The following is a 27,021-nucleotide window of genomic DNA, read 5'->3' as shown; positions in this document are numbered from 1 at the left end:
CCGCTCGGTTTGAGGGTTTCATAGAGTTAAGAACTAGTGGCTGACTGCTCTATTTCCTCTAATCTTTTAGCTTTCACCCCCTAAAAATCTGACTCTGGGTTTTTATTATTAAGACTAATTAGAAATTGTGCAGCCCAATCTCAGTCAGGTTTCTAGCTTTTATGTCATTTCTGAGTGATGAGTATTCAATTTATTATTCCTCTTGTTCTCAGACTCTTATATCCCACTGACTTCTTACACTCTCTTAGCGACATACCAGAAATTTACATAATTTGCTTTAACTTGGTCCTCTACTCTTCTTTTGACCTTGGTTGATCCTATTTGTGATGATGTTCTATTTATGTTTTCATGTGATTTTATTGGTCCAGTTACAGATCCAATTTCTTAATGCTAAAGCTGAAGAATAGTTTTTGATTTCTTTTTTCTTTCAAAATTTGTGTTTAATCCGTCATCAGCCATTTTCCATTTTACTCAGGATATGTTTGTCTTGAATACTTTCCCCAGCCTATGTTGAGAACATCATTACTCACTTAAATTACAGTACTCAGTCTTGATGCTCTCTTGGTTCTCCCCTATTTTTTTTCACAAACAACTCTTTCCTTCCTTCCTTTCTTCCTTCTTTACTTTATTTCTTTATTTCTGAATGCCACACAATTTTATAAATGCTATGGAGGAGCAGACAATATAAGAAAGGCATGCTGTATGTAATATACGGGAACTTTATACTATTTAAAGGGCTGGTGAAATGGCTCATTAAGTAACAGGTCAGCTATGCAAGACTGACTACCTGAAACTGATCTCCAGAATCCAGGCGGGGCTTTCCAGAGCTAGTTCAATCATGTTTCAACTCATTTAATGTTGCAAAATTATCCCTCTAAATCCAGAATGAATCATTGTACATCTCTTTCACTACTCTACTGAGTTCCAGCTTCATCTTTTCTCTCTATACCATTTCACTTTAAATGCCTCCTTGGAGGTCTATCTTGACTTACCCTATCATTTTTTTTTCTTTTAACCACTACTGTCCGCATTCTATTCAATTATTTTATATCCTTCCTTGTCATTAACTCTACTTTGGGACTGACAAATGTTTAATAAATGGATGTGATAAGTTAAGGAATAGTAAATGTAACCAAGTATTTTTGAGAAAGAAGCTTTCTTTGTTACTTTAAATTTACTATTTGGAGATTCTATGAATGCTCATGATTAATGATGTCTGGATAGACTACAGTAATTATTTATAAAATATTGATATTTTACTCATGTGATTTTTTCATACAAAAATGGTTTGGTTAAAGAGGTATTAAAGATCAATCATAAGATTGTGAAGTCATTATTTTCCCTTATGACTTCTCTAGAGGCTCCTAAGACCCAGCTTTGAATTCTAAAACTCTAAAAAATTGCTTGATCTAATGCATTCAAGATTTAATAAAATGAATGCAGGATTGCTATACTGGACTCTACTTGTATGGCTCATATACATTCTAAATATATACTTAGCAACACTAATGGATACCAGCCATGCTATATAAATTGACCCCATTTATTTGCATGACCTAAGAACATGCCCTACTGAGAAAGTTATTAGACTAAGACTTTGTTCATTTTGCCAAGAATGGAAACTTGTGGAATTAAGGTCAAAGGTTAAATCAGAGCATCTGTTGCAAAGCCAGGGGAAATTATCCTTTAAATGAATGGATGGCGTCCTAACTCTAAATCACTATTAGTTAGGGAAAGGTTCAATGGAGAAGGTCACCAAGTAATTGTTTGTGTATAAAAGATGTTCATGTTCCTCTCTTTCTTAATAAATCATTGGTGTTTTTACAGATGTTGATTCTGCAGTATTGGGAACGTGGCCTGTTGGAAGTGGACTAATTCAAGTGACATGTTCGATTTGAGCAGCCTCATTAATCATTAACTATAAGGTCAGACCTATTTGTGTTTGTAGTGTCTATCTTTTCTAACAATAGTTACAAAATCTATTTCTCAAATTTTCTCACTTTATCATTAAGCAAGGAATTAAAATATAAAATCCTTAGGGTAGGGATATAGATCCATAGCAGGCAGCTTACCTAGAATGTACAAAGCCTTGTGTTTACTTAGAAATACTAAAATATATTAAAAGGTTACAAAAACTATTCATTAAGATTATTTCCAGGAACCAGGATAATATTCAGTAAAAAGGATCATTTGGAGAGAATGAAAAATAAAAATAATTATCTTCTTATTGTACAAGTTAAATGGGGGATCCTAACCAAGTTATAAAGTCAGATTCAATAAACTGCTGAAAAATGAACCAAGTTTTATTATAAACAAATGCTAAATATATACTCTGTGAAGACATGAGTGTAAGTTTAAGCACTCGAGTCATTTTCAGGCCAGAGACCAACAAATTGAGAATAGTTCAATTGCATTAGGAAGTCTTTGTTTAAAGGACTAATTTTCAACTTACTGAAGAACCTTCAGGATGTGGTATGTAGCCAGGCCCCACTTCCTCATGAAGGTCTATACTGTGTTTTCTCTAGGCCCTGATATCTTTTGTTATCAGTTCTCAGAATATTGTTCTTGGGTTTCTAGTGACAATGGCATAACTCTTCCTTGCCTGCCATCTCCCAGACTGGCGTACAAAACATCTCTCCACCAACAGGATTAAATTGGATATAACATTAGTCTGATTTCAAAAAGGAAGATTTAGTGTAGATATGGACTATTGTCCCCACCATTCTGCAAACCAAGCCCAGATGTACAGAGGAGGCACTGTTATGTGGACAGGCAATGATGCTACCTTCAAAATTTCCAGGTAAATTTAGGAAGAGGTTTTCTGGTATGTTCCAAAAGCTACAGAACAAATTACTTTAAGTACCTAGTTGCTTTATAGCTCTTTCTGAAACATATTTCTATTAGTATGTTCTTAAGCTTTCTAATTTTATACTTACCTTCATTGTTGTTTTATTAAAGACCTTTATGAAAATATGATTGACATACCACACAATCACAATTATAAAAATTTTAATCCAGAATTTTTTAGAATACTCAGGTATACAACCACCACAATGATCTTGTTCTCATCCATCCCCAAGAGCCAATAATCTTTTGGCAGTCACTTCCTGTTACCTCTTCCTCAGAGGTATGTATGTCTATAGAAATTTCTCTTGTACATCCTCCTCTTCTTACATCTATTCCTTTCTGAAATATGTTCTTACATGTTAGGATGTCATTTTCTAAATTGCCTTTTTATATTTGGATTCTTTGAATTTGCTTTACTATGGAAATAAGCTCACAATCGTTTCACGTATTTTTCCCCTGGCCCCCTTATATTGTTCCTTCCTATCTCCCTGATTATACGACATTATACGGTAGTATGGTAGATTGAATGACACATCCTCCATAATTTCTCTTTAAGTAGATTTAAGAGGTGATCTACTCTTCTCTGAACATTTTAATACTTGGTCTCCAACTGACAATGCTTTCTGGATAAGTTTGGGAGGTCTGGCCTTGCTGGATAAAATATGTTACTGGGGACAGACTTTGAGATTTGAAAGCCTCACACCATTCCCAGTGTACTCTCTGTGTTTGATTTTAGCAGCTCCTGCTGTAGGCTCTTAGTGTCCTATTCCAGCCACTGTGTGTGCTGCTTCCGTGCCACCACAGACTCATTGCCCTGGAAACTTAAGTCCAAATAAACCCTTCCTTCTATAAGATGTTTTGGTCATGGTGTTTTATGACAGCAATAGGAAAGTAACTAAGATAGGTGGATATTAAAACTGTGATATTTTGAAGTAGGATGAATTTATTATAGTCTCAACTTTCAATTCAAACTTTTGATCCTGGGGTAAGGTATTTGCCACTCTATAGATCAGTTCTCTTGTGTATTGAATGGAAATGGTAATGGCACCAACTTCAAGAGTTGCTGGGATCACTAAAAACTGCATAAATGGGAAAATGGATAAAACACCTAACTAGTACCTGACATATATTAATTTTTACTGAGAATTAAATATTTATTCTCTCTATCTCACTGTGTGTGTATGTGTGTGTGTGTGTGTGTGTGTGTGTGTGTGTGTGTGTGTGTGTGTGTGATTGTGATCTCTGGATAGGGTAAGCTTGTGGAGGTCAGAAGAAAGCTCTAAGTGTCAACTCTCTCCTGCCACTTCATGGGATCTGAGTATGGAACTCAGATCATCAAGCTTTCATAAAAGCACGAGTACCTACTGCGTAATCTCAGCAACCTCTTAATGAGAAGTATGTAATGACTGCACCAATGTAATGTAGCTTTTATTGAATGATAACACTCAGTCAGTCATGGCAGATTCTGTATTACTCAGTCATTTGCAATATGACAAACATGGAAGGCAGTGAATCATCGAGTACATATTTGAGTCTCTTGTGGGTTATTGCCTTGCCTTTTGCACGTAGAGTTTACAAAGTCCTGGAGAATATAAAATTGTCCCCAGAGGAAAGAACTTTTTTTCTTGAGAGCTGTATCATTGTATACACATTCACTGTTCACCATTAGAATTCAGTAATAGGGATGGCAGTAGCAGAAGGGAGCTATTCCTTTGAGACAGTTGGTTTATGTGCTCCAAAACTCTGTAAGAAAGAATAGTAAGGCATTCAAAATGAGACTTCACCCCCTTCAGAAAATGACACCACATGGAATGCTGAATACATCTCTCTCTGCATGAGATGATATTAGTGGCCTAGAAATAGAACTTAGGAAAATGAAGCACACAGTCATAAATAGACAACTGATGACTTGGAAGTGCAAGGAGGGGATTGGATCTGGAAAATGTTCTTTTAATTTTAACAGTTTTTCAAAGCCGAGCTACAAAGGAGCTTAGAAAAAGGACTAATTAGAACAGAGGGCCAGAGGATGGAGCAGACATTGTGTGTGTGTGTGTGTGTGTGTGTGTGTGTGTGTGTGTGTGTGTGTGTAAACTTCTACCCAGGCCTGTTCGATGTGATTAGATGCTTCGGATGAGTATATATTCCACTTGGAATCGTGCTGCCTAGAATTAGACAGTAGGGGAGGCAGACAGGAAGGCAGCATCTAATAGATTGGGTTTTTTCTTTTTTTAGGATAACTGCCTGTAATTTCTCTACCTGTTTTGACAGAGCTCTTAGAATCACATTTGCATTTGTTGTGCAATGTTACAGAAGACTGATCTTAGTTGCTGATCAAAATGAGGTCCTGGGAGTTCAGAGCAATAAAACAGCATTGTTTCGTGGGTAAGGACAGAGCCCTGTAGTTAGTCCCACCTCCCATTAGGTCCTTTCCCCACAAGTGTTTTGGAATTATATGTTGGATATACATACCATGCTAGCATTGAACTTCAAATAAAAAGCAAAATTAAGGATAGTTCCTGCCTTCCCTTAAAGTCTGCAGTCTAGTTTAAGAAATGAACAAAATTATGGAAAATATAACTGTGAGGATAGTCATGGAAGAAATAAAAACAAGGCTTTAGAATAGGGTGAATGAAGAGTGTATAATCTAGTAGTATCATAATATGTACTATCTACCCCTACAAATGATAACAGTAGTATTTTGGTTATGTTTTATTTAAATAAGAGATACCTATGTAGGCTATGGCTTGATCCTCAGCCCACCGCGCGTGGCCATTGCTACTGTAGTTGTGGCACCGAACAAAACATCTTGCTTTCCTTTGACCACATGTCTGAAATACTATGCGCTTCGCTTGCTATTTTGGTTATCTGCTAGTCAGAGAGAGAGGCTGAGCTTTTGAATTACTGTTACTGCAGTCTCATAGGATCGAGCTGGAAGCACATATGCCTGGGGGCCTAACAGAGGATTACCACTGATGATTTGAAGAGCACATATATTGGCAGGTGATACTGATGCAAAATACTTAGGAAGGCAGTCTCAGCTCAGTGTTTCCCTCCTCACCTTTCAGTATATCTCATTTTATCAGTGGATATTTTCTTGCCCGAGTTCAATCAACAGTCTCTACTTATTAAAAGGTGTTCTCACAAGAGTCACTGTATTTAATTACAGTGATGTATGAATGAGAATGCTGACTTCCAGGCTCACTCCCTGTCTTTCCCACTACCTATCATCAGCTTTAGGTACCAAATAACCCAGGAGTAGATATGCTTGTATGTCATATGGGCAGAAATACTTATTCTCCTCAACATGTTTGTCCAAAAGAATACCTAACAAACTTTTTTGTTCTTTTATTCCAAGTTGAGAGATCTAGTCAGCAAAATAAATAACAAAGCAATCAGTCACAGCAACTAACTAAAGTACAACTAAGTAGGCAACTGCTTGTAAGAAAGAATTAACATGTGAGATTTATAGTAGACTATGTGTTTACTATGCATTAACATGTGGGATTTATAGTAAACTGTGTTTTTACTATGAATTAACATGTGGGACTTATAGCAGACTGTGTTACTATGCAGTAATATTTTAAAAGTCACATGCTGCACTAGATTTTTCATGCTCTATTATTTTCTGTGAAATACGACTAATACAACTATTTACTCTATAGGATTATAGAAAGATATAAACAAATAGGTAAGATGGTTTTAGAGAAGTGCTTCACATAGTCTAGGCATACAGAAAGTACCCTTGTTTCAACATATTAAATCAGTGCTTGTTAAAAATTTTCATCTAGATTGAAATTCTAACACTGTCTACTATAGTTGGTGCTGCCCAGCACAATTAAGGGCTGAATGTACTCTCTTGTTGTTTGCATATGTTATTTCTTGAATTGCTTTTTATTCTTTGAGAATTTTTTACATATATAAAACAAAATATGTCCATATATACCCTCACTCCATACTTTTTCCTTGATCATCCCCCATGACTCCAAAACGTATTCTTCTTGACTTATATTTTCTTCTGTGTCCTTCCTCATTATTGTCTTCCATTTTCTGGTAACTCATGAGGTTCAGGTAAATATGCGTTGTTGTTGGACTACCCACTGAAGCATAATTGGAGCATAAGGAATCTAATAGTGGCAATACAATTAAAAAGGAATAATTCTCCCTGTCTCAGCAGACATCAGCTGACAATAGTTTCTCAATAAGAACTGAAGCCTAGCAATCATGTGCCCCATTAATGTGGAAATTTTGGTTGGCTTGATCTTATATAGGTCTTGTGCAAGTAACCACAGCTGATGTGAGTTCCTGTGTACAAAGGCAATGGCATGTCCAGAAGACAGCATTTCACAGTACTCCTCCCCATCTCTTAACTCTTGCATTCTTTCCACCCCTCCTCTTTGATGCTCACTGAGCTTTAGTGGGGGATGGGGGTGGAGGATTGATAAAGATGACCTGTTTAGAGCTAAGCCTTCAGTCTTTGCTTCTTAGGTCTCCAGCTATAAGTCTCTGCATTGACTACTGCCCACTGCAAAAAGACTGTCTGACCAAGGTCGAGGGTAGTCATTGTCTATAGATGCAAGCATAAATATTTAGAAGGAAAATTGACAACACTTTTTGGTGATGCATAGACATGGATATTTTTTTACCATTAAAGATTTTCTGTTGTTACTTTTTTGCACTTGTGATAAAACATGCATAGCAAATAGTTTTACATTTTAGCCATTTATAAGTAATCAGTTGAATGGCATTTTGTCTGTTCTCACTGTTACACTAGCATAAATTCCTTACATGTCTGAAAAAAATCTTATTGCTCAGCTGAAACTTTGAGCACATTAAAGAATAATCTCTCATGATCCTCTTCCAAATCCACTGGATATCATTGTTTTACTTTGTACAAAATTCACTGCTGGAGACACTACTCACATAAAAATGCTATAAATATTTAAAGTTTATAACTTTATAAGTATATGCTTATGAAACATCAACAAAATCTGTTCCATAAACATATCCCTCTTTTAAAAAATGTATTCCCTCATGTTATTTTTATTTCTTCATTTTTTTTTCATTTTTCGAGACAGGGTTTCTCTGTAGCTTCAGAGCCTATCCTGGAACTAGCTCTTGTAGACCAGGCTGGCCTCGAACTCACAGAGATCCACCTGCCTCTGTCTCCCTAGTGCTGGGATTAAAGGCATGTGCCACCACCGCCCAGCATTATTTCTTCAATTTTTTATTTGGGAGTAAGAACAGTTAGCATAGAATGCAGTATTTTTTTATAGGAACTGTGTTGTTCACAAACCTTAAGACTTACTCATTTTGAATTATTGAAACTTTGCTCCCTTCAAGTACTACCTCCTTTTTATCTTTTTGTCCTGCTTTCTGCAATTTTCCTTTTATGCTCTGTTTCTATGTATTTTATATTAATCATTGAATTGATATCATAAACCATTTGTCTTCTATGTCTAATTTATTTTAGTTAGCATAGCATCCTCCATGTTGACCTGTATTTTCTAATTAGGCAGGACTTCCCATTTTTCAAAGGCTAAGTAGCATTGCCATTGATGCATAATCTCTTCTTTACCAATAATCTGTTTATAGACACTTGAGCTAACTCTGTGCCTTGACTATTGTGAATAATGTTGCAACAGATATACGCATAGAGACATCAGATCCAGAACCTGACTTCAATTACACATACTGTGAGATTACCATCATGAGATGTTTTTTTGTTTAGCACAAGTGTCAGTTTAATTAAATTTATGTATTATAAGACACAGTGTAAAAAATGGATTGCAAATGGGTATGATAAACAAGTCATCCAGGCATTACTGGTCAAGTTTCAATGTCTCCATTACTCTTTATTTGTTATTTGTCCATTTGACTTTATATTTTCTAAAAACTATTTTTTTTTGAAACTTCAGTGTTTTGGAGGAAACTTCTATGATGTTTGACAGTAGACACTGCACCAACTTACATTCTTATGAGCACATGTATGGCTTCCTTTTCATCCATATCCTTTCTACTTGTTATCCTGTTTTTTAATTAATTAGTTCGTGTGTGTGTGTGTGTGTGTGTGTGTGTGTGTGTGTGTGTGTGTGTGTCTGCACTATGTGCTTTTAGGAGCCCATAGATATCAGAAGAGGGCATGCGATCTCTGCAACTGGAGTTGCAGTTAATTGTGAGCCACCATATGTGTACTCAGAACTGAAACCAGGTCCTCTGCAAGACCAGGAGGTGCTCTGAACACTAAAGAGACATCTTTCCGCCCCCACCAATTTTTTGATAATAGCCATTCAAGTGGATGTGAAACAACATGATTGACTATCTGATTTGAATTTTCTTGAGGGTTAGTGAATTTCTTCTAAAGATAATGTCTATCTCTCTACCCCAAGCTGGCATAGAACTTATTTTGTGGTCTAATTTCATCACCTTTTTATATTCATGACATGTTTCTTGCCTCAATTTCCTGGGTGTTAGACATACTGGAATGAGAGGTAGTTAATAATATTTTTTTATTGATTTTTATTGCGCTCTACATTTTTCTCTGCTCCCCTCCCTGCCTCTCCCAGCCCCGTTCAACCCTCTGCCAAGGTCCCCATGCTCCCAGTTTACTCAGGAGATCTTTTCTTTTTCTATTTCCTATGCAGATTAGATCTATGTAAGTTTCTCTTAGTGTCCTCATTGTTGTCTAAGTTCTCTGGGATTGTGGTTTGTAGGTTGGTTTTCTTTGTTTTATGTTTATAATATTTTATACCTTTCTGTTTGTTTTGTCTTTTGAGAAATATTGATTCCTTTCTTTTGCCTATTTCCCATAGGATTACTGATAGGGTTTCTGTTATTGAACTGAAGAAATTTCTTATATACTTTGAATATTACTATCCTATTCTAAACTTAATTATATATATATATATATATATATATATATCAGAGAAGTAAAAACAATAAAAATTTGTCTTTTGTGTATATTTAATTGGTTCACCATAGTGTTTTCAAGGTTCATCCATGTAGCTTATGCCCTTTTAAAGCTAAGAGTACTACAACGTATAGCTAAACTTTGATTACTTATTTGTCTGTTCATAGATACATGGTTCTTTCAACCCTTTGACTCTTGTGAATAATGGTGCTGTGAATGTGGGTATACACATGTTGGGTCAAATCTCTTCTCTAAATTAATTTGTGTTTGCTCCCAGAAGTGATTATTTTGGGATCATATGGGAACTCTTTTCTTAATTTTTTTTAAAGTTTATTAAAATATAAAAGTTTCCATTTTCGCCCCTCCTCCCAACACCCTCCCACTCTCCCCACTCCCTCTCCTCTTCCCTCTTCACCCCTAAGAGCAGTCAGGGTTTCCTGCCCTGTGGGTAGTTCAAGTTCCTCCCCGCTCCCTCCAGGACCAGGAAGGTGAGTATCCAATCAGACTGGATCCCCAAAAATCCAGAATATGCAGAGGAAGCAAGTCCCAGAGTCATTGTCAATGGCTTTTTAGAAAGACTTCGGGCCAGCCACATTCAGAGAATCCAGCCTCCTCCAGAGAATCTGGTTGGATCACGTCCTCGTTCCATCCCAGTCCAACTGGCCTTGGTGAACTCTCATTAGATCAGTCCCCTTGTATCAGTGGGTGATCGCTCCCCTTGTGGTTCTGATTTCCTTTGTCATGTTCATGTGGCTAGCTGGTCTTCCCAGGACCCGGGAGACAAAGGGCCTGCAGCAGTGGGGGGAGGGAGGGGTCCCGTGGAACACCGAAGACCCTGTTGCCGAAGCTGAGGGGGGAGGGGCTGTGCTCTCTTCCAGGACAGGCAGGCTGCCCAGGCGAGCACCCACTCACCTCTCAGGGAAGAGCTCCTCCTGTTTTTTTAATTTTTAAAAATCAATTTTTTAGTTTCATGTATGAATACTGTATTTACATAATATTCATTCTTCTTATCCCCTTTCAACTTCTTCTATCTTTCACAAACCTTTTTAGTATTCATGACTATTTTTTACTATTGCATATATATGCATATAGAACATATATATAACAAATATTTATATTCACAATCAGCCGACTATTACACAGACACACACAGACACATGTGTGTGTTGTGTGAGCTTATTTAGTGTTGTTCATATGTATGTGTGTTTAGAGTTGACCACTTGGGACTGGATACCCTATTGGGCTCTTTTCTCTGAGGAATAGAAATCTAGGTTCTCTCTCTCTCTCTCTCTCTCTCTCCCTCCCTCTCTCCCTCCCTCCCTCCCAACACCCTCTAACCACAAGTAGTTTGTCATCTAGAAATTGTATCTTGTAAAATTTCCCACAGACATGTTGGCATGCCAACTGGTGCTGTCATTATAAAAGTCTTATTTAGGCAACCATATTGTTAAGATCTTATGGCTCCAACATCTCTGTCATTTCTAGAAGACACTAATTTATAGCAATGTCCTTGTCCTCCAGCTCTTACAACCAATGTCCCACTACCCTCTCAGTGTTGTTACCTGTTTAGGCATATGCTATATGTGTACCAGTTGGCAATGGGCCTCCCATGATTCTCTGTAGTTTGATTACTTGTGGATTTCTGTTATAGTCTCTGTCTGCTTTTATAAAGAAGCTTCTTTTATAGGGGGTCACACCTGCACTTATCTATGGATGTTCACATAAGTATTTAGCATAGTTAGATGTTATGTTAATTTAAGGAAATGGTAGTTCGATATTCACTAGTCTATGTCCTCTACAGATATAGGTAGTTGGCTAGGTTTATAGCATGAGGTCCTTCATATTGAGCTTGCCTCAAATCTAACTAAGCAGCTTTCTGTTACTCTGGAGATAAAGATACCACTGTTGAGCCATTAGAGATACATCATGGGGACAGTCATTTTGTAGTTTGTAGACTTCCCAGATAAATAAGACTGCTCATTACTTTTATCCATTGACAGCTTGCATAGCACCTTCCAGAACTATGAGAACTAGTTCTCAGGAAGAAGTGTTCAGGTCATGTCCAGTTCAATTCCTTCAAGGCATAGGTCCAAAGTGTATGATATCTTTAGCAACAGGGTCTTATATTCAAGTTCTGGTCAAAAATAGAGTAATGGCATTAGCTTATGCTTTTGTGAGTCTCTTGGACTCCCAACCACCAATTTGAACTGATGTTTGCCAGGTCTGGCACTAAGGGTTTTGATTAGTAAATGGCTCCAGAAGGAAGCATTATGACTCCACATTGTGTAACTCCATTTATATATATATATATATATATATATATATATATATATATATATATGTGTGTGTGTGTGTGTGTGTGTGTGTCTGTGTATGTATATATGTATATGTGTGTGTGTTTTAAAGAAGTTTAGGAAACAATGTTTACTTATGGCATTTTCAAAACTCCTTAGTATTTTTCTCTTTTATCTCCTCTCCCAGTTAAATTCTCCCACCCCATTTCTTCCCTTTATCTTTTCTCAGCAATTGTGGTCTACTCTTCCTTTCTCTAGAGCTCCCTTATGGCCCCTTTGTCCTCAATTGGCTTCTGTGGTTAGGTAGGTTATATACTCAAATCTAAACATTCAGAACTAAGATCTATGAATCAGAGAGAATGTGATGTGGTTTGTCCTCCGTCTGGGATACCTTCTCCTGAGGCTCTGTTTCTCTGTCAGGAACACAGCAGAGGAAATTAGTAAATTCAGATGAAGCCTGACACAGAGGTCTACTTTGGCCTCATCAAAACAAAATATTCTTTTATATTAAGGATGAACACTATAATTAAACAACAAAAGTGGTTTCCATAAAATGTTTCAGAATGTCATGAATTTATAATAACCATACCTCTAAACATAAAATGCTTGCATATTAATAATTACCATAGACCAAATCCCCCAACAATGAATCCATTTTTAAAAGAAGACTTTATTTTAGGATCCATAACTAGGCATTAGAGAAATATTTTGTCAATTGGCTATTTGACTATAAATTTTAGTTGCAGAAATTTATGTGAAAGCAACTTTAAAATTCTAGGTTATATTTGAATTCTGTGTTCTTCCCTTCCCCAACTTCATTTGCCTCTCCATGAAAATATGTCCAGTAATGGGTACCCACCCCCTCCTTCTTTTTAATGGATTTGCAAATTAAAATATAGTATTGGTTAAGAGAACCCAGGGATAGAATAGTCTCCTTAAACATGTTTATTTTAGTCAAGAGTGACAGGAAGTTCATTCTAGCATCCGTAGGGTTAGAAATTGAATCATTTGATCCAATAGCAGTGTAAAAGCTCTATTCAAAAATTGAGGTCACTATGTTTCTTATTTTAAAACCTCTGGACTTTGCATACTTAATGAAAACTTTAATACAGTAATTTCTTACTAGCTGTGTAAAGATCTAATGATCCATTCCTGACAACAGTGATCCCCCAGAATGTTATGAGTCTTAAAATCAATAGCTCTCATTAAACATTAGAAAAACTAACACTGTTTTGTTCAGAGGTTAGACCTGATCGATGCTCCCATATATGAATGGAAATTAAATAATGAACATAGAAGCAATGAGAACCACGTATCGATTCTGTGCCCTACGAAAGACCATTGTTTTAGTTACTTTTCTGTTGCTATAATAAACTATGATGAGCAAAATAAACATTTAGAAAGAACAGTTTAGTTGAGGTTATGGTTCCAAGTGGTTAAGAGTCCACCATGGTGGGGAGGCATGGCAATAAGGATCAGACACGTTAACAGAAACAGAAAGCTGAGGGTGTACATTTTCAAATGCAAGTGGAGAGAGAGGAAGAGAGGGAGAGAGAGAGAGAGAGAGAGAGAGAGAGAGAGAGAGAGAGAGAGAGAAACCTAGATATGACAAGAGACTTTGAATTTCAAAGCCAGTCCACAGTGATATAATTCATCTAGAAAAGCTGTGTCTCTTAAACTTTCCTAAACACTCCACCAACTAGAGACCAAGTATTTGGCAAATATTGCTACTTAAACCACCACATTTATGAATTCCAGAACTATAGACTCACGTATTAGTTTTCAAACCACTGTGAAGCACTGTGCTTTACATATGCTCAAATGAATATACTTATGTCATTAATAAAATAAAAGTTCACAAAATAAACATGCAGCTTAAATAAATATTTTGTTAAACTGACATTTGTCTAACGATCATGCTAACATTATCAGTAGAAATGAACAGCAATAAATAGCATAATTGGTGCTTCTGCTTCTAGTACAAGATTTTCATCCGTCATTGCCTTATAAGTGAAAACTGTGGTGACTTTATTAATTTGGTAAAGTAGTCTAAAATAAAACCAAAGAAGAAGAAAATGATCATGAATACTATTTGCAAATAATGCCTTATATTTATGCCTATTATCCTTAATAATGGATAATATTCATTATTATATTAGGACAAGTAATAATCTTGTCCTAATAATATGATTTGCATTGGGATATTAATGGATTACAATGTAATTTGCATGTCACAGATAAACAAGTAAATTTACATACATTGGGATATAGCTTCCAAAGTGTTTCTGTAGTGGAGGACATGATCAAATAATTTGCATAGAGTACATAGACTCTATGAGTCTAGAGTCTGTGTACTTTGTATTGGGTGTGGCTTTGCTTAGACATTGAAGACTTAACCATGAAGATTTCCATGTACAGAGTACTTCTTCCTCCACACCTTCTCGCACTCTGTTCTTTGCCATTATAACTTTTACACTATGACTGTCTCTCTAGTTCTTTAGATCCAAACCACCCCAGTATTCCTTTCAGTCATGTCTTTGTAGGCTTATATGTATGCATTAAAAATTTCTCAGACGTCTTTTCTAGTTTGGCTCTTGATACAAACATATCTCCTCAAAGGAGCTCTGTGTTTTTTTTTCCTAGAATGTAATTGAATTTTGGATAACCACATAAAAGAGAGACCTCTTTAAGATTCAAATCCAGTTGTTTTGTTACTCTAGTAGTATTTGCTGATTTGAAAACAATTTGCTTTGTGGACTTATGTCATATTTTTTCAAAGGTCTCTAGTAAAATTGAATTCTACCCAAATCAAAACAATGGTAAGACTATTATCAGTAAAGAAAATAAACATTCTATTAATTAGGTTTTTAAAAAGAACTCTGAAGTGCTCTCCAAATAACAGACACCATAGTTTGGTTATTTGTGAATTGAAACTTCATTTGTGAACAATAATTAATAAAAGCAAAAACTCAACGTGTTTTTTCAAGGCAAAAGTAATCCATCAAACCCCCATTTTGGGGGCTGATTTTGTATATGGTTAAGATGTTCCAGCCAGGTTATTACAAGTCTTCCTGTCTCTTGTTTCTATCTTTCTTTTCCTTGGTAGTGTTCTTGACAGTGTTCTTCCCAACTGCTAGAAAATGTGGTAGCCAACCTCCCTAGGCTTACATGATGGTTGGATGTTCTTCAGTCTTATTGGCTAGGCCCAGGTCATGTACTTCTATGAGCTCAGATGGATGGCACATTAACCTCATCAAACCTATCTAAATCCAGAATGGTGAGGGCTTTGCTTCCTAAAAGTAATTCAATCTGTTATGAGCACAGGAGACAACAATGAAATGAGTTTCAAAAGCCAACACAAAGCTTCTTTATTAGGAAATAGTTTGAGTTAACTGTGGGTCCGTGGGGATTGCTGAATTGCTCTGACTGTTTGCACGCTTGTGTTCTGCTCAAGCTTTAGTTGTAAAGAAGTCCTTGGTATTTGTTCTGCACAACAGATATAATGAATACGAAAAGGCAAACTATCTCAAGCTCATCTCAAGTGCCTCAAGTGTATTCGGTGCCCCCATTCCTTTGACCTTTCACAGTCAGTATGGAAGTTTAGATCCCCTTTCTAGTTTGGGTTGCAAGTTCTGAGAGATCAACAAAGGAGCTGTCTATTACCCTAAAAATTAAGAACTTACATTTTGCTTGAATATATAGAGGTTTATATATCCAGGGGATCTATTCCCAACTACAAAAAAAGGACTATATCATACTACTCTATGTGTAATCAGTTGAAGATTAGAACTCAGTTTTGACAGAAATCTCCTCTTTTTTCTATACTCTCTATTATATATGTGGGTCATCACATAATGATGAACAGGACATTTATTTTATGATGTGGGAAATCATATTGAACTACTGAATTAGAAAGAGGCTTAGCTCTAGTAGCCATGGTGAGAAAAACACATTTTGTATTATCTAAAGCATTGAAGATATTTCTTCAATAGAAAGATTCAAACAAATGCTGGATGGGGCTGATGGCACATGGTTGCTAAGAAAATCCCTTGGCCCTGGAGTATGTAATGCTGACAACTCTTGTGGGCTTTCTAGACAGTTACCAGTGAAAGGAGTGCAGACGGAGGGAAGAAAATCATTACTAATGTTTTCACCCTCGTTTAGTGCAGATTGAGCGTATTATGATACAAACGTTAATGCATCATGAAGACAGAATTATTGACAATTCTCAGCAGTAGCTGAAGCATGCACAGGATGCTTAACATCTCTCCTTGGGGGAACATTTTGCAAATAGTATGAACTGGATGTGAGAAGAGGAAGAAAGGTTAGGATATGAGATTATCATCGCAAAGATTTTTTATACCAGCCTGTTCAAGCTCTTGTTAACTGTATTCAGTTCTTGTCACTGTTAGTAAAGATGGAGGTGACCAAAATTATGAATATGAGGCCTTCCAGCGCTCTTATTCATTTGTAACCAAAGTCTGATTGACTGGCACCACCGGGTTTGCATTTTAAACAGCTTTTTGGCATCCTTCCACCACCTAATACAATGCAGATAATTCCCTGACAGTGTGCCAGAGATAATACAATTATCATTGAGTTTCCTTACACATGTTTTATATTATCTACTTAAAAGAATTCTATTTCCTTGCTGCAATCTATTCTAACTTGAACCTGAATATCTTAAATGAGACAGGTAGTTTAAGGACAAAAGGATAAACTGGCCGTGGGCTAAGTAAGGTGCCTTCTACCTCTGCCACTCCTGTGAGACAACACCTTTCTCAGTATGTGTTCAGAAGGGGGCAATAATCTGTAGTTTTCCATCCTCAGGAACATCTGGTATACGTTCAAGATATTTATGTGGACATTTGCAGTTAGTATTGTCATAAGAGGATACCTTGAAGGAATTTTTAGTTAATATATTTTCCTTTAAGAGAAGATGTGCTAGGACTATTCCAGCATATTCCAGGAGACCCTATCAAATGTTCAAGAAGTTTGCACAATAGATGCCTTTCTTATCCTTGCTTCATTCAACAAACTAAAGGACACTCTATTATCCTTGTCCCCTGGAAGTTTATTTGAAGCAAAGTCTTGTCATGTATCCCAACTGACCTTGACCTTGCAATCTTCCTGCTTCAACGTTCTCACTGCTGACTTAGTGTAGAGCGTTTTCTTTTTATCACTGAAAGATGTTACAATGTAACTTAATACTCGTTTTTCTCAGTGGGATTTTATGGTGCTACCTTCCTATTCATATAGTGATGCCTTCTTCTAATTCCTAGAAACCATAATCATTTCCTCCCTGGCAAAACTATTAGCCTTTCCACACTTTTTCCCTTGTAGGCCTTAATGCTGAATTTATGTTAATCAGTGATATGCTTAGCTTGACCCATATATGGTTAGATACATGCTCTGAATTTTGCAGTCTAGGTTTGGTCCTAATAGTACAACTAGGACAGGGGAAAATCCAGAGAGCTAGAGAAAGAAGAATCGGCAGTTAGCTTAAGAATCATTTCAAGCCTCGCAGTGGTGGTGCATGCTTTTAATCCCAGCATTCAGGAGGCAGAGGCATTCACATCTCTGTGAGTTTGAGGCCAGCCTGGTCTACAAAAGCTAGTTCTAGGACAAGCACCAAACCTACACAGAGAAACTCAGTTTCAAAAAACCAAAAAAATTCAGTATATCAGTGTGAATAAAGGAAATTTGATAGGGCCCACCCTTAGATGGAGAGATACAGGAAAGTACTGCTGAGAGAAGAATTAGTCTTTCCCACGAATGAGCTCTCTAATTGATTATCCAACACATATCTCAAAATACACATAGAAGAAATGCTAAGTGGACTCCACAGGTTGTACTTATGCATTCATATACATAAGTGTGTGAAAAGAAAAGAGATAATAAATTTAGGAGGGAATGAGACAGTAAGGTGAGAACTGGCATGGGTTGTAGGAAGGAAAAAGAAGATGCAGGTGGTGTAGTTATATTCCGATTAAAATATAAAAATTAAAACTCATCATCTCAATAGAGGCATATCATGAAAAGAAAAAAACAGTGCAATATTATGTTTGCGAAAGCATCAAAATGAGATTGAATAAATACATTTCTTTCTACCTTGATTAATCAAGTTAGTCAGAAATCTTCTGCATAGTGAAGAGGGGGGTATTGTTTGAGTTTCCTGTTTGCTCTGTGCCACAAACAGCAGGAAAGGCTTCATATTGTTCGTGTGTACAAGTATGTCTCCTTCCACTGCTATGCAGGCGAGCATTTGATAGAGGATGGGAGTTCAATGTTGCAGTCCACAGTAATTTGATTTTCATCGAACATTTGGGCAGACTATAACACAATACAGTTAAAGCAGTCTCTAACCCGTAGCCCTTAGGAATGTTTTCTTTTTCTGACTAGCCAATTTGTTTTAAAAACACAGATAATAGTTTTTGTATGCCAGACACTCATTTAAGCATTTCATAAATATGAACTCATTCAATCTTCATGTCAACCCCAGCATGTGGTTGCTAATTATAGTCACATTTTATGGCTAAGAAATGCAAGGTGCCGAGTTATTAAATAACTTGCCAGAGGTGACACCATTAATAAATAGAAGGACAGATTTGGAAACCCAGGCATTTGAACTTCGGGGCCTCCTGGCATAGCTACCATACTTCCTGACCCTTTTAACTTTCTCCATTTGACTGTCTAAATTCACCGCTTTCCCAGCACCAGGCCTTCCCCTTCCCTGGGTAGTCTCTGGATTTTACAGTCATTTTCTCTTCTGTATTATGGATGTGAATAATGCAAAATGTGAGAAAGAGGATGACTAAGAATGAATAGCTGTAATTGGCCATAGCTCTTTTACTTTGTACATTTCATCCTTCAGCCTCCACCCACCCATGTTCATTTTGATCAAAGTTTGCACTCCAGGTACTCAACCAATTGCTTTTTCCATGGTGAAGCTGAATGTCAGAAAAAAGTTTGGGTGATGAGGCTCATGTTTTAGCATGTTAGTCACTTTTCTGATTACTGTGCCAAAATCATTCAAACCTAATTGACTGAAGAATTTGAGCATTAGCTTTTGAAAAAAATGCAGATTCCTTGGGCGCACTACTGAAGAATTTGTTCAATGGTGTGCTGATAATGATATCTGATACCTATCTTAGAAAGGAATGTAGAAAATCAAGAAAAAGCTAAAATTATGTCTATTACCTATCATTTCTATAGTGTAAGTAATTCTACCGTGGTTTATTAAATGGTTCATATGTGGATGCATTGAACTGAGAAAATGTGTACATTTAGATACTTCAAGACTAATATGGGCTGGCAGCAGCCTGCTGAATGGCGGAATATAAGAGGATGTGAATAGGAAATCGGCAGTGATATAGAAAGTGGTAGGACACTAAATGCTTCCTCTAGTGTTTAGAACCATCTCCCACTTGAGAGATATGTTTTGTGCATATTGTTTTCCATTTCAGTATTTTTCTTTTCTTCTAGCCCTCTCTGAAAACATTCAGTACCTTTCCCAGGAAGTCTAGCTTAGTATCCTCCTCCAGGAAGCCCTCCTAGTGTTATTTCCCATTACTGGAGGCTTTCCCCTTAACCAAATAACCCAGGAGCATGGTACTAAAAAGCACTGGGGAATAAAGATAAGAGTGTGGGTTTGGGAGTGATAAATACATGAACTCAAACTCTAGTTCCTATAATGATGAGGTATGTATGGAGGTAGACTTCTACAAGTCTCAGTTTCCATAGGTGTAAAATAGTGTTATGACTGATGCTTTAGGGTCATTAAAAAGATTGGAAAATATTTATAGGAAGTGCTGAACAGGCATTAAGTACCTAAGTAATGATAGTGATTTTCATATATTTGTCCTTTACCAAACCTTGTGTTTTGAATACTAAAATGTTTGATATTTTACTTTGTAAAGTTTCTCATGTATCCCAAGTTGGCCTTGAACTTGCTAGATAGCCAAGAATGACCTGGAACTTTGGATCCTCCTGCCTGAACCTCATGAGTACTAGGAAATAGGCATATACCACTACTCCTGTTTTTATGCAATACTAGAGATTAAGTCAAGTCCTCCACGTATGATAGAAAAGTACTCTATCAACTAACATATTTCTAGCATGTCCCCATTTGTCAATCATCAATTCCTCTTCTTACCATTACCTAAACTTGTCTTTGGTGATAGTCTTGTTCCAAATATTGTTCGTGAATGTCAACACATGCAGAGTTTGTGTTTAGTTGTCCTGCAACTTATATGCTTGCAAATAGATGATTCACTTGATAATCATAATATCTTTCTTATTTTAAAGATTATCCACCTGGGACATGAATACACAAAAAGAGGTATTTGGGATTAATATGAGGCCCATGCACTCCATATCAAACCTTACCTTTCCATGCATGGTGTACTTTGATAGTAGTCAGGCACGGTAGTTGATGAAGTGATGAAGAGATTCTGAGAGAAGCAGACAAAAACCAATCCATGAACTGAGTCTTTAGGGTATAGGTAAGAGATGTGTTTGGAGTTCACAAGCCTAGGTCTGATTCCTTCAAAGTCATCGTTGTCAAGTGTGTCATGAAGAAGAGAGTTATTAACCTTACTTTGTGGTGTCTAAAGAATTTTTTTCTTTTGAGTCAATGTCTCACTATGTAGCTTTGGATAACCTAGAACTAACTCACTATGTAGACCAAGATGACCTTGAACTCACAGAGATTTATCTATTTTCTGATTTCTGGGATGAAAGGTGTGGAACACCATGTCTCAGATATCTGAAGTTTTCCAGCAATGCTTTTTTTTTAAACTAAGACAATGTTGAAGGCTGCTTTGCCAAATGTCATAATTGTAGATTACCTGTACAGAAATGAATTTATCAGGGTAGTCTGTTTTATACAGTAATAACTACTGTAGAAGATATATGCAAATGAGATGTATAATTGCAGACAAATGGTTAAGTGAGACCTGTTGAATATCAGTACTGGCAAAGTCAGCACAGTACCTAAATAGTAGAGTATGATAGGAAGGAAATTGTTAGAGGATTATTGAAAATAAACTTAGCCATTCATAAATGAGAAAGTTGTATGTAGTTCAGAGATTCTCATCCTACCATAGACTCATTCTGGATCTTAGGCTCAAAGTAGCCTCTTGAATTTCCAAGCATCAGCTGACGTCACTCGCTGTTGGCCTTCACTGAAGAAACCGCACATAATGGTGTGACAATATTTAGACACACTTGTGTGCACTTACTGACAGCCCAGGGCCTGGAGACTTCTGGAGCTGTACTTCAACAGCCTTTTGCAATGCATCCTTCTCTACTTGTGGAAGATAGGGTTTATATCTGAGTTAAAAAGGACTTGAGCCATATTGAGGAAAAGCACTGCTTACTCCTTTCTCTGGAAGCCTCCTAATTTAAGAGATTTGGAGCTGATGATTGCCAGAACTTAGGATCATAATGAGCTTTTGTTTGACCTCTTCTCTGTAATGCCTATGAGTTAAAAATTTTAAAAAAAAGTTTTTCATTTTTATTGAAGCATAGTACATTTCTTTGCATTCCTTTAAATAATGTATACTAATGTTCAGTAATATGAGGATTTGGTATGTGCATACTCTGTGAAATGATTATTTTAGTCAAATTAATGAACACATCCATCACCACCTTTAAAATACTCTTTTCATTTGTAGTCCATACACATAGACTCTGCTCTCTCATTTGATATCAAAGAGTCAATACAGGATTAGTAACTACTGTTACCATGTTACTGTTAGATCCTCCCTCCGATTGTTTATACTATAACTAAAAGTTCCTATCATTTCACTACCATCTTTCATTTTCCCCCAACCCCATCCTTCATCAACCAGATGCCTCAAACTCTGCTCTTATAAGAATGGTTTTTGTTTTTTATTCTAAATATATGTGAGATCAGGCAAACTTTTCGTTTTGTGTTTGAATTGTTTCACTTAGCAAGATCATCCCCTCTCCCTATCTCTCCCTATCTATCTATCTATCTATCTATCTATCTATCTATCTATCTATCTATCTATCTACCTGTCTGTCTGTCTGTCCGTCCGTCTGTCTGTCTATCTATCTATCTACACACACACACATATATATATGTATATATATATGATTATATAAATAATTATCTAAACATTGTTATAAAAGAAGTTTTAAAATCAGTTTATTAAAACCAAGCCACTACGTCTACTCTTTCTTCACTAGCTTCCTAATAAAGAAAAACAATAGACACCTAAAACCTCCAAGGGGTGAGTGAAGCTTGACATTTATAACAAAAAGGTATCCCCTCCAGAAAAAAATTCAACATCATTAATTTTCATTTAGCCAACTAATTATCTTGTCTACTCCTATCCAGTCTTTCTAGGGATGATATTTTATTATGTGCCTCTGTAGGCTGTTTGGTTCCACTCAATAAATATTTACTGAACGTCTATTATATGTCAGGCACTGTGCCAAGTATGAAGACTAAAAACTCAATGATCATAATAGTTACAATTTATTGCCTGTGTGTCAGGCACTTAGATGCATTACGTCTTAAATTCTAACACTGTCCCTGAACCCTGTGCCATTTTACAACTAATAAAACTGATGGTCAGAGAGGTTAAGTAATATGCTCATGGTAACATGTGATAGAAATAGAACTTTCACATAGTTTTCTGTGACTACAGCACACACACACACACACACACACACACACACACATATATATATATACATATATTTGCACACACACATATATGTGATATATAACTTTGTTTTTGCTGCTCCCATGGACATAGTCAGAGATTAATACATGAAGATAAAGTGGTGAAGAAAAATATGACCAATTACAAAATAGAATATATTAAGACTAGAAGCCCAAGTAAATGAGATCAGGGCTGGTTCTGGTACTAAAATTTGAATGGATCAATGGAAATTTGAAAAAGGTCATCTGAGATAAGTAGTAAACACTCGAAGTTCAGATATAAGTGGTAAAGCCCCCAAAATGTCAAATAAGGCAAATAGCCACATATTCTGCAAAGAATTGTGTCTGCTTTCCTCATAGAAGTCAATAAATCCTCTTTCTCATGATTTCTCTTTGAAGTCAGGTTACCACTTTAAGCCTAATTATGGAGTCATAATTAGTGTCATTGTTTTGCTTATCTTATGGTGGAGGTATTACGCATTATTGATAATAGATATCAATGTGCTGTTTAAACGTTTTAATTTCTATTAAGTATGTTTTACTGGACTTACAAGACTTTTCTGCATGACATAGCACAGTCTATGTTTCTCTGTTCCTTCATGATCAACTGACCCAAATGAATATGACAGGCATCTTTAAACATATCTGGGAATGACAGTCAATTGCTACTTATTAGATTTTGCTCTAGGACCTCATGCTGAGTGTTCTGAGGATAGGGTAAAGATTATATTCAGTCATTTTTCCTATTTCTTAGTTTGTCAGTTTGATCACCTGGATAAGGTAGAGGAGATTTCAAGGGCCTTTGCTGAAATAGACAGTAAATCTACTTTTTCTTTGTCTCTTTAAGTGGTAAATGTGAGTCTTCTGGCTTCCCACCTAGGTAGAACAATTTTTTTAACCTTTTTAAAATACCCTGTTCTAACTGCCATTCTTCCTGTTCCATGAGAGGATCTCAAAGAAGGCTTAAAATTATCACTGTTTTCAGATCCGATTCTCTGTAAATGAATATGTAAATAATGTTAAACTTTTATTACTACTATTCATAAAGCAAAACATAGTCGAGTACGTAGCTATACATCCGTCAACTTCTTTGAGTTCAAGAAGCAGAAATAGGGTTGTATGGATGTCTCTTTGAATTCAGAAGACACGATTACGTTTTATTAGGCAAAGAAAAAAACAGACTTCTTTCCTTCTAACTCCTTATCTAAACAACTTTTCAATTACGTACCTGGTAACAGAGCAAGGGCTCACAGAAGGGTCACAATAGACATAATTGAGCATGTGATAGAAATAAACCTTAAGCAAATATATAATATTAATCTAGTCCAGATTTATTAGCTGATTTGTCCTTTGGTATTTGAATTGGATCCATCTTTCAGAGTGTGATGTTTCCATGGTGATGAGAGTTCAGAAGAAGGCCAAACATCATTGTTATGGCCCAGAGTCAGTGACTTGGAGCTAAACAGAAATAGCTCCTTGAAAAATGGACAATCTTCTGTTCTCCATTTAGACTCAAAGAACCCTTGAATATCTTGCAGGGAGTCAAGTTGTGAGCTACTAGAGAAATAGTGCCTGTTGGTGGACATTTCAGTACTTTTAATTTAAATTACAGAACATCAATTTTATTTATTGGAAGATTTCATTGAGAATTTGACAATCTATTGCTTGTGACTTTGAAATTAAATAAAGCAGTTATTTGTGGCATTAGATAATTCATTGAAACTTTTTTGAACTATGGTGTTTGTTTTCTCCTAATAAGGTTAATAATGCTTCCACTATAGTTTGGGTCTTAGGTTTATCTTTGGTACTTATATGTAAAAGTCTTAGTCTCTAAGATAACACTATTTTAGGGAATATAATATCCCAGAGGTAAGGCTTAGTGGGAAGTCTAAGCACTTGGCTCTCTCTATATCTCTCTTCATTTTCTCCCTGCCTTAGTTAGGGTTTCTATTGTTGCAAAGAGACACCATGACCATAGCAACTCTTACAAAGAAAACATTTAATTGAGGTGGCAGCTTATGATTTTAGATGTTTAGTTCATTTTCATCATTGTGGGAAGCATGTTGCCTGGAGTATAGTGACATACAGGCAGACATAATACTGGAGAATTCTGCATTTTTGATACACAGACCTTTTGTAGGAGGCCGCTTGTTTGTTCTCAGTTGCCCAGACCCGAAATAATCACACAGAAACTGTATTAATTAAATCACTGTTTGGGCTATTAGCTATAGCTTCTTATTGGCTAGCTCTTACATCCTAAACTTGCCCATCTACATCAATCTGCACAGACCTTTTGTAGGAGGCCGCTTGTTTGTTCTCAGTTGCCCAGACCCGAAATAATCACACAGAAACTGTATTAATTAAATCACTGCTTGGGCTATTAGCTATAGCTTCTTATTGGCTAGCTCTTACATCCTAAACTTGCCCATCTACATCAATCTGTGTATTGCCAGGTGGCTGTGGCTTACCAGGTAAATTTCCATCCCCAGCATCTGTTCCTGGCAGGGCTACATGGCTTCTCCTTACTCTGCCTTCTTTCTCCCAGCATTCAGTTTAGTTTTCCATGCCTAGCTCTGTTCTGCCCTTCTATAGACCCCAAAGTAGCTTCTTTATTAATCAATAGTAACTACAGCATACATAGGGGAATCTCACATCACAGACTACAGGAAGTGAACTAAACCCTAGGTGTGGCTTGAGCATATGATACCTCAAAGTCTTCACCCATAGTGATGTGCTTCCTCCAATAAGGCCACACCCACTGCAACAAGGCCATACTTCTTAATAGTGCCATACTCTTTGGGAGTCATTTTCTTTCAAATTACAACATTCCCCCTCTTTCTTTCTCTTTTTCTTCCTATCATTTTCTCTCTTGTCATGAAGAGATCAGTTTTGCACCACTATGTATGCAGACCATTTGCTACAGCCTCAAAATTTGAGACTAACATATCATGTGCTTAAATGTCCAAAATTGTAATATAAATAAATCCATTTTTATAAGACGTTTCCTCACATATTTGTTATGCAGATGTAATGCTAATATGCTCCCTTACAGACATGGAACAAGAACTAATTTCCATCAGCATAATGCCTTATCACATATTAGACATGCAAAAAATGCTAGTCCCTTTGTACTCAATGTATTTTTATATTCATTTATTTATTATGTATACAATATTCTGTCTATGTGTATGCCTTTAGACCAGAAGACGGCACCAGACCTCATTACGCATGGTTGTGAGTCACCATTTGGTTGCTGGGATTTGAACTCAGGACCTTTGGAAGAACAGGCAATGCTCTTAACTGCTGAGTCATCTCTCCAGCCCCTGTACTCAATGTTTTGACATTATTTTTTAAAGATAAGGTGAATACTTACTTGCTTTAAAATAAAAATAAAACAACAAAATTTCTGTGCTCAGTAGTAAATGGTTGGCTTGGTAATCAACATGCTTTCTCTTCTTAAGTTTGAAGACATGCTATTACTTTATGTATTATTATGTACCTGTTTAACACAGGTAAATATATAGAGAGACATTGAAAACAGAAATCAATGTATCTGAAAATAATGACCTGTGCTCTTGTAAAATAATGGGAAATTCCTGGCAACTAGATCAAACCCTTCCTTTATGATAGCATTATCCTCAACACTGTGTATTACTGTGCTCTGACAGTCCCTGAGTTTTAGCCAAAATACTAAAATACTATCACGATCACCATATTTTTTGTTTGCTTTGTAACTACTGATCAACATATCAGAGCCTTTGAGTTTTACAGGATGCACATAGGTCAAGTGTTGCAAACCGTAATTCATCTTTGAATTCTACCTACCTATCTTATATTTACTGCTCTTTCCCTCCATCTTTATTTGAGCAAATGAGTGGCTGGTGAGAGGCCAAATTGACAGGTTCTTTTTGTTTTGACTAAAATTCATCTTATTTTCAAGTCTTACTTAAAGCAGGTGGATCAGCCATATTTCCTCCAGTGTAGTAATAGCCTGAATGACTTGATTTATTACTTTCAAACAATCTCATTATGATTGATTGGTAGTTAATGGAGTAAAAAAAAGGGACAAAGTGCGCAGTCGAGATTTATGATTCTGGTCTGGTGAGTGCCTATATTCATGGTTAGCTTCCAGGTTTGGATAGTATTTACCAAGTAAGAAGTGGTTTCTTCAATATGCTTTATATTTTTACTCTTAAAGCTTACAAGACAGACTTTCCAATTTTCAGAACTCATGTACTTTCCCCTTCCATTTCCTGTCTTAAATTGATTCTTAGAAC

General features: G+C 36.4%; 1 protein-coding gene across 2 annotated transcripts in view; it reads left to right on the top strand.

The window, feature by feature from the left end:
• The window catches only part of Rtl4 (retrotransposon Gag like 4), a 389,540-nt gene that overhangs the window by 158,227 nt on the left and 204,292 nt on the right, over positions 1 to 27,021 (top strand). For both annotated transcript variants that reach the window (XM_048441927.3, XM_085684322.2), the window contains exon 2: positions 1,828 to 1,925. The gene's annotated coding sequence lies outside the window, so the exon portion shown is untranslated. The remainder of the gene's footprint in view (positions 1 to 1,827; positions 1,926 to 27,021) is intronic.

Source organism: Myodes glareolus, chromosome X (genome assembly GCF_982192425.1).
Source record: "Myodes glareolus chromosome X, mMyoGla1.1, whole genome shotgun sequence".
Classification (NCBI taxonomy): domain Eukaryota; kingdom Metazoa; phylum Chordata; class Mammalia; order Rodentia; family Cricetidae; genus Myodes; species Myodes glareolus.
Note: the sequence above shows the minus strand (reverse complement) of the source record. Positions and strands in the feature narration are given on the sequence as shown.